Below are 7,516 nucleotides of genomic sequence, written 5' to 3'. Positions count from 1 at the left end.
GGATGCTCAGCCCCTGGGTGTCAGGTCCGGCTTCCGGGAAACTTACAACTGGCTTGCCCCTTTGGGCTTATCTTCTTGCTTTAGAAGTAATTTAGTTTAACGGCACCCCCTTGATTTATAGGAAACGGCCTGAGAGAATAGAAGGCACGTGAGTAAGTCACACAGCTACACAGACAGAGCAGAAATTAGGATCCAGGGGTGCTTCCTATACAAAGCCACTTGAACAAGTTGTTTGGGGGTTTTTATGAGGAGGAAGGAAGAATAGTTCTTTCTTGCCTCGAAAAAGACTTTCCTCAATGTCCCTGACTTGCAATTATTCAGATTCATGAGAGCCTTGGTGGAAGGAGCAGCAGGAGGGTTCAAAACACTTGCCATTCTTTCCTCCCCCTGCCCCCAGTCTTAGCATTAATTCCAGCACTAATGATGGTAAATACTATTAATGGTAATGACTTTTGGCTAAAGTAGGTCAGAAAGCCCAGCTTGGATCTAGGGTCAGATGGAATCAGAGAGGCTGCCACTGCTTGCTTCCTAGAGTCACAGTAGGGAGGTGAGGGAGGAAGAGGCCTAACCTTGACCTAAACCCCACCTTCCCCCCTCCTCTGTCTTTTCTGACCATTTTTCACTTCTTAATTCAGTTCCCAGAAGTCCCTGTTCCTCACCTCCCAGAACACAGTCGGACACTCCTCCCCAGCCTGGTCCCCACTGAGCTCCTTCCTTCTCAGAGCATTAGAATTCCTGACATTCTCCCACCCCCTCCCCTAAAAAAAATGTAAAAGAACTTTCCATGTTTTTCTCCCTCCCTCCCTCTCCCTCTTCCTCTCCCTTTCTGTCTCTCTCTGCCTCTTTGTCTTTCTCTCTGTCTCTATGTCTCTGTATTTGTCTCTGTCTCTCTCTGCTTCTCCCCCTTTCCCTGCCTCTAGGTCTCTCTCTCTGTCTGTCTCTGCATCTCTCCCTCTCTCTCTCTTTTCCTTCCCCTCTCCCTCTCCTTGTCTCTCTGTCTTTGTCTCTCTGTGTGTCCCCCTCTTTCTTTCTGCCTGCCTTCCTGTCTGTCTGCCAATATCTCTGTCTCTCTGTCTCTGTTTCCCTCTCTGTCTGTTTCCCTCTCTCCATCTGTCTGTATCTCCCTCTCTCTTCTGTTTTCTCTCCCTCTCTCTTCCTCTCCCTGTCTCTCTCCCTCTTTCTCTCCTTGCCTGCCTATCTCTGTCTCTATCTCTATTTCTTTGTCTGTCTGTCTATCTGTCTCTGTCTATCTCTGTTTGTCTGTTTGTCTATCTCTAACTCTCTGTTTCTCTATCTCTGTCTCTGTCTCCCTCTCTGTCTGTCTCTTTTCCTCTTTTCCTTCTGCCCCCACTCTTTTTCTCTCTGTTTATTTGCCTGTCTCTCCTCAATGAGCCCTGAGCCTGTAGCTTACAAGGAGCAAAGCTGATCTGTCACATGGGGAAAGAACCAATGGTGCCCTTTTCTCTCTTCTCTCTCTCCCCTCCCTCCACCAGAGGCCATAGCTGGGAGGGAGGGCCCTTCGTTGGGAGTTAGCAAGGTCAGGGCCTTGCCAAGGTTCTGCTTAATCTCTCTCATCAGCCTAGAGGCTCCTGGGCCCCTGGGGCTTCCGCTGGCAGGCTCCGGAGCCACCTGGAGTGTGGGAGGGTGTGTACATCTATGAGGGTGACCTTGAGGTCTGGTGTGGAGGAGCAGAGGGGGTCCTGCCCCAAGGGGCCAAGCCAGGTTAGGAGGGGATTGATACACTCAGGCCTCTGGGAGCACAGTCTTCTCAATATCTAGGGGCTCAAACTCTAACTTCTCCTTGTCCTCCTCCTCCCATCCATCACCCACTAAGGAGCCTCACTTGACCTTCTGATGCTCCCCCTTTGATCCCACAGAGCAGAGCACACAGGCTCCCAGCTGTGAATCTGAAGTTACTATTATTGATCTTCCTCATTAGTGCCTAATTACATGGTGGGGACGCAGGAAGAGATGAGTGGGAAGCTGCTTTAAGTTTGTGACTCAGGGTTCCAGGCCCTATCCCCAACACTAGGGAAATCATTTACCACATCCATAGCAGCGTTTAACCTGCAGGACCAAACCAAACCTCTGTTTGCCTGGAAAGCTCTTCCCACTCTCTCCACCCAGGAGCCCATTAGTCCCTTTACCTCTGGGCCAGCCACACCGGCCTATGTGCTGGGTTCCCCAGGGTTCCATCTTCAAACTCCTTGCTTTTGAACTGATGGTCCCCCATGCTTGGCAAGTTCTCCCTCTTGACCTTAAATTCTCTTCTGTGGCTCCCTGCAAGTCTCAGCACTAGAGCTCCAGGTCTCAGGACTTGCTAATGGCCTCTCCTCTGAGACTACTTCTCATTCATTCTTCTATGAATCCGGTTACTGACATGTTGTCTTTACCATTAGAATGTGAGTTCCTTGAGGGCAACTGGTTTTTTTTTTTTTTCTTTGTATCACCATGCTTAGCTCAAAGCCAGGAATGTGGTAAGTACTTGGTAATATTTTTTGACTGTTTGTATGTACTGATTTTTATATATTCAGTTAGAATGTGCGCTCCTTGAAAGCAAGAATTATTCTTATTTTTCTTTATATTTCTGAACTCAGAAAAATTCCTGGCATGTTATATGTGCTTAATAAGTGCCTCTTGATTGATTTCTTTTACCATGAGTGATTTGGAACAATATCCCATAGTCTTAATAGTGGATGATTTTTCTTTGAGGAATTGTTTTGTTCAAGGGGAAGCTCTGGAGTCAGGAGAATCTTAATTCAAATCTGACTTCAGATACTTGGCACTAACTCTGTGACCCTGGGCAAGACATTTAACCCTGGTTACCTTAAAGGAAAAAAAAATGAAGGAAAACTGTTTGTTTATGTCTTTGAGCCAGGAGAGCATGACTTTTGGCTTTGTACATTGTGTTTTGGTGGGACTTTTGAGGGGCTATGATTTTATGTATGTAGGGAATTCCTGGTAAGGAAATCCCTCCTCTCTGCATTTCAGCAAGTGCCCTGAAACTAAGATAGTTTTAGTCACACGGGGCGCTGAGAAATTAGATGCTCCATCCAGAGTTACCCTTAGTGAAGTGCCAGGGGTGGGAGTTGCTATCAGGTCTTCCAGACTGGGAGAGGAGCTTTGTTTATTCCACATCTGCCTCTTGGTGGCTTGAATATTAGACAGGCCTGATATTTTATGCAAAGAATCCTTGCTCTCTTTATTCTAGTTGCATTGATTTTGTTCTTACAAAATTATTTTAATTTCGTGTAATTGAAATGATCCATTTGTCTTTTATGATTATTTCTATTCCTACTGGAGATGCCCAACAATTGGAGAATAAGTTCTGGTGTATGAATGTTAAGGAATATTATTGTTCTGTATGATTATTTCTATTACTCCTTTGATTAAGAGTTCTTCTCTTCTCCAGAGTTGAAAAAATTATCTCAGTTGGTTCTATACTAGAATAGAAATGCTACTTATATGGCCTACTTCACAGGATTGTGAGGAGAGCGTCTTATAAGCTATAAAGGGCTATGGAACTACAATTATTTAATGTTGTTAATGATGCTTATTAACAGGAAAGGGGAGACCTTGGATGACCTGGGCAGTTGGCCCATTGATGGACTATCTAAGAGATGGATGTGACCTGCTCCTCAGAGAACCTCATCAGCCCATCAGCCCACACCAAGCTTCTTTTCCACACTTCCTTATCTCCTTTGAGGGTACCACTATCTTTTCAATCACCCGGGTTTGAAGCCTTAGAGGCTTTCTCCCCTCTTCTCCTTCTCATTTTCACCTCTCCTCTATATCTCATCAGTTGCCAAATCTCGTCCATTATACCTTTGGAATCAGATCTCACATTCCTCCCCTTCACTCCATTCACCTACATTTTTTTTCAGGACCTCTCCTCAGACCTCCTCTCCTCATCTTCAATTATCCTCTGCACCACTGGCCTCAAGCTCAAATAGAAACAGAGGCCACTTATTCACACCTACGAATTCCTATGGGATATATTAGTTTTCAAATGTGACATTATCTATATTGTTGTTTATTTTGTTAAATGTTTATTGTTCAGTCATTTCAGTCATGTCCATGACCCCATTTGGGGTTTTCCTGATAAAGATACTGGGATGGCGCCATTTCTTTCTCCAGCAAATTTTACAGATGGGGAAACTGAGGCAAACTGTGAATTGCCCACAAAGCTAATAAATATATTTCATAATTAAATTTTAATCCAACTCCTTGCCCTCTGGAATGTTGCAGGAGAGCTGCTTGTTTGTCTCTGCTCTATGGGGTTGCCAGAATAATCTTCCTACAAGCACCAGTCTCACCATAGCACCCCTACCTCCATCTACCCTCCACCTACCCCTCATGGCTCAATACCTCCTCATTGCCTCTAGAATAAAATAGAGACCCCGGGGTAAGGCCCTTCAAAGTCTCCTGCCTACCTCTCTACTTTCCTTCCCTTTCTTGCTCCCTTCCATATTCCAGCCAAATTGGCAAATCGGTCACTCCCCAACCTTGCCTTTGTAAGACCGGTGGGCCATTCTTTCTGACCTCCACCTCTTGGAATTTCTAAGCTGCCTTTATGTTTAGGTCCTGTGCTAGCTGCCATTAGCAGCTGTTCCTAATTCACTGAATCATTAGGATTCCCCTTCCCTTTCTTTCTTTACCCTCCCCATTATTGATGTTTCATCATGCTTCTCAAAATTCTCTGGCACTTATCTTTTTACACTGTTATAACCGCCCGTAGGATGCAAGATCCTTGAGTTTAGGGTACTCTCCTTCTTGAGTCCCAGTGCTAAGCAAAGTGCTTGTGGATAGTAGGCACTTAATAAAATGACTTTTGGATTGGATGGGAATCTCAGAGCCGACTTGAGGGGGGTCCCTGAATCCACCCATCACATAACGTAGGACCTTACCCTCTCTTACAGGTCCCCAACAACCTCTGCCAGTGATCGCTCATGACTTCCCATGTTACCCATTCTGTCTTTGGGCAGCTGGGGTTCACAGTAGTTAATTGTGTCTGGCCTCCTCTGGCCCCAGTCTCTTTTTTACCCAGTCAGAAACCCACCCTTTGTCAGAGAGCAAGCCAGGTGCCAGATAGACTATTTATTGCTGATTGCTGAGAACGAATGGTTTAGTCTTCCATCTCATTTGGGTTTCTAGCTGTGTTATACTGTATATTCCTCTACCTGTTTCCCCATCCTACAAGAGGTTCTCTGCAACTCCCCTCGACATCTCCTGTTTCTTCTATCTGCTGAGCTGAGCTCAATACAAACCTGGGGATGGTTGACAGGGGACTGAAGGGAAAGTGGAGGATCTGGGGTTCCAGTCTTATAGCACTAAATTTGGTTTTTCCAGAATAAAAACTGGTCTAGAAAGAGAGAGGACAGCTGTGGGACTGGGAGATTAGTTACTCAGGCTCTACTGGAGTAGGGAACTCACTTCCCTCCTTTCTCTACTCTAGTAGCAGAACATCCTAACACTCGATGTGTGTGGAACTTGAGGCTCTTGTTTCCAGATCTGAATGGATCGATGGAAGCCAGTACTCTGCCCCAGCCCGCCCCTCAGGACCTAGCGGCCATTGGCCAGGCCTTCTATCACAGGGCTTTGGTCCAGGGATTGTCAACACTAACACATCCTCCTACTCCTTTTCTGGTCCTTCACCCCTGCTCTGGCGCCTATCTGATGCCCCCATGATAGCGCTACTGGAACAAGCCAAGGCCCTGAGGGGGCCTTGAAGTGAGGGCTTTGAGGGGGCAGAGGCCAGTTGGGAAGAACAGGGGGGTCCTAAAAAGGAATGTAGCTCCGACTCAGTAGCTGCACTTGGGAGCTCTCTTGACCGCTTTAACTGAACCCTAAAGAGTGGTCCAGAAGGAAAGGATCCCCTGAAACTCCTTATTTCTGACTCCCATGCCCCTGAAGTAGAGACAGCAAGCAAGGTTCAGTTTGAACTAGGGAGTCCCAAAGATCTCATGCCTCCTCCCCCAGGATGCCCTTCTTTCAGGAGCTGGGGGATGAAGCCTTTCTGAGTTAGTTTGGGTTTGGGTTACCTGAAATTCCCTGGTGAGTGAAGGCCTTGGAGCTGGTCAATGCCCCCTGCCAAGCCTGGGCACACCAGGTGCTAGTTCTCTCACATGGAGGTGACAGAGTGGGGTGGGAAAGGGGTGGGGCACATTGTGTTCCTTTGGGAGGCTGGGGAGAGGAAGCTGAGTGCCCTCCCCCATAGTCGGCCCTAGGTCCAGGCCAGATTTGAAGGGCTATTGGTCCTAAGGGGAGGGTGGCACAGTCACGGCCTTGGGGATCCTGGAGGGAAAGAACCAGTTTTCCTCACCCTCTCCCTCCCCCCAGCACAAGGGTCTTTCTCTTAACCTGTAGGGTAGAGGCTGTGGACAAAGTTGAGTCACTCTGCTTCATTCCAAACAGCAGCCTGGCTAGGGCCAGCCTATGTGGGGCTCAGGGGACTGTGAGAGCAGAGCCGTGAAGGGCAAGACTGGGGGGGACCAGCATATCCTCCCCCCAATCTTGTCCCTGGGCTGGCCGGCTTAAGGGAGACTCAGCTGGGAGCCTGAGTTATGCTGTGTGACTGGGAGAAAGGGAAGGTGGAGCATGGGTCTGAGGAAGCAGTTAGAGGTAGTTCCCTGGAGCTGGGGGTTTTGGGGAGAGGGAGAGGAGGCCCTTGGTGGGCCTTTTCTGGGGCTTAAATCCCTTGGACAGTGGCTACAGGAACTTGTCTGCCTTGATGGACCAGTTGACTGTAGGAGGGGCTCCCCAGTCCCTCAATCCCATTTCAGCTTATTTCTCACTATTCTTTGAACGACACTATCCGCCTCCTGAAAGGCTGTGCTTAGGGATAGCTCCAGAATAATCTAGAAACCTGGTACCTGGTCTTTACTCTACTACAGAGGAGGTCTTGATGGAGCTGGAGAAGAGATGGGGACTGAAAGATGGAGCCCCTGGGGTCAGCTGGGGTAAAGGAGAGTGAGGGGCAGCTAGGTGTGGAAAAGAAAATGGGAGGAAAATAAAAGACATTAAATCAGAGGGTTACCTATGGGGCAGAGCAGACTCGGGGTCAGGAGAACTGGAATCAAACCCTGCCTCATATGTCCTAGCTGTGTGACTCCTGCAAGTCTCTCGAGTTCGGTTTCTTCGTCTGTAAAATGCAGATGATCGTAAATTCACTACCTACCCCCAGAGCTGGTTGAGCAAAGTGCTTTATGCGACTCAGACTGAAATCTTAACGAGCTATGGACGTGGGAAGTGCGGATTCCTAGACAGCCTAGCTGAGAACAGGATTCTGGCTTATCTAAGTTTCATAGCTCCCCAGCACAGTGCTCTGCACACAGTAGGCTCTCTGTGCACAATCCTGATGGAATGAAGGAGCGCTGCAGGACACTTCCAAAAGCTAGGCGATCTGGGGAGGGAAAAAGGGAAAGAGTCAGGGGTGTGTGTGTGTGTGTGTGTGTGTGTGTGTGTGTGTGTGTGCGCGCACACACACACGCGCCTGCCTGTGGGGGAATCTCCTGGC

At 47.9% G+C, this 7,516-nt stretch overlaps 1 protein-coding gene across 1 annotated transcript in view; it reads right to left on the bottom strand.

Annotated features, from left to right (window-relative positions):
* Positions 1 to 5,082: 5,082 nt before the first annotated feature.
* GNAT1 (G protein subunit alpha transducin 1) overlaps positions 5,083 to 7,516 on the bottom strand; it is a 13,740-nt gene continuing 11,306 nt past the window's right edge. The window contains exon 9 of the mRNA XM_074283308.1: positions 5,083 to 7,402. The gene's annotated coding sequence lies outside the window, so the exon portion shown is untranslated. The remainder of the gene's footprint in view (positions 7,403 to 7,516) is intronic.

Source organism: Sminthopsis crassicaudata, chromosome 1, assembly GCF_048593235.1.
Source record: "Sminthopsis crassicaudata isolate SCR6 chromosome 1, ASM4859323v1, whole genome shotgun sequence".
Lineage (NCBI taxonomy): Eukaryota > Metazoa > Chordata > Mammalia > Dasyuromorphia > Dasyuridae > Sminthopsis > Sminthopsis crassicaudata.
This window is presented reverse-complemented; position numbering and strand designations above follow the sequence as displayed.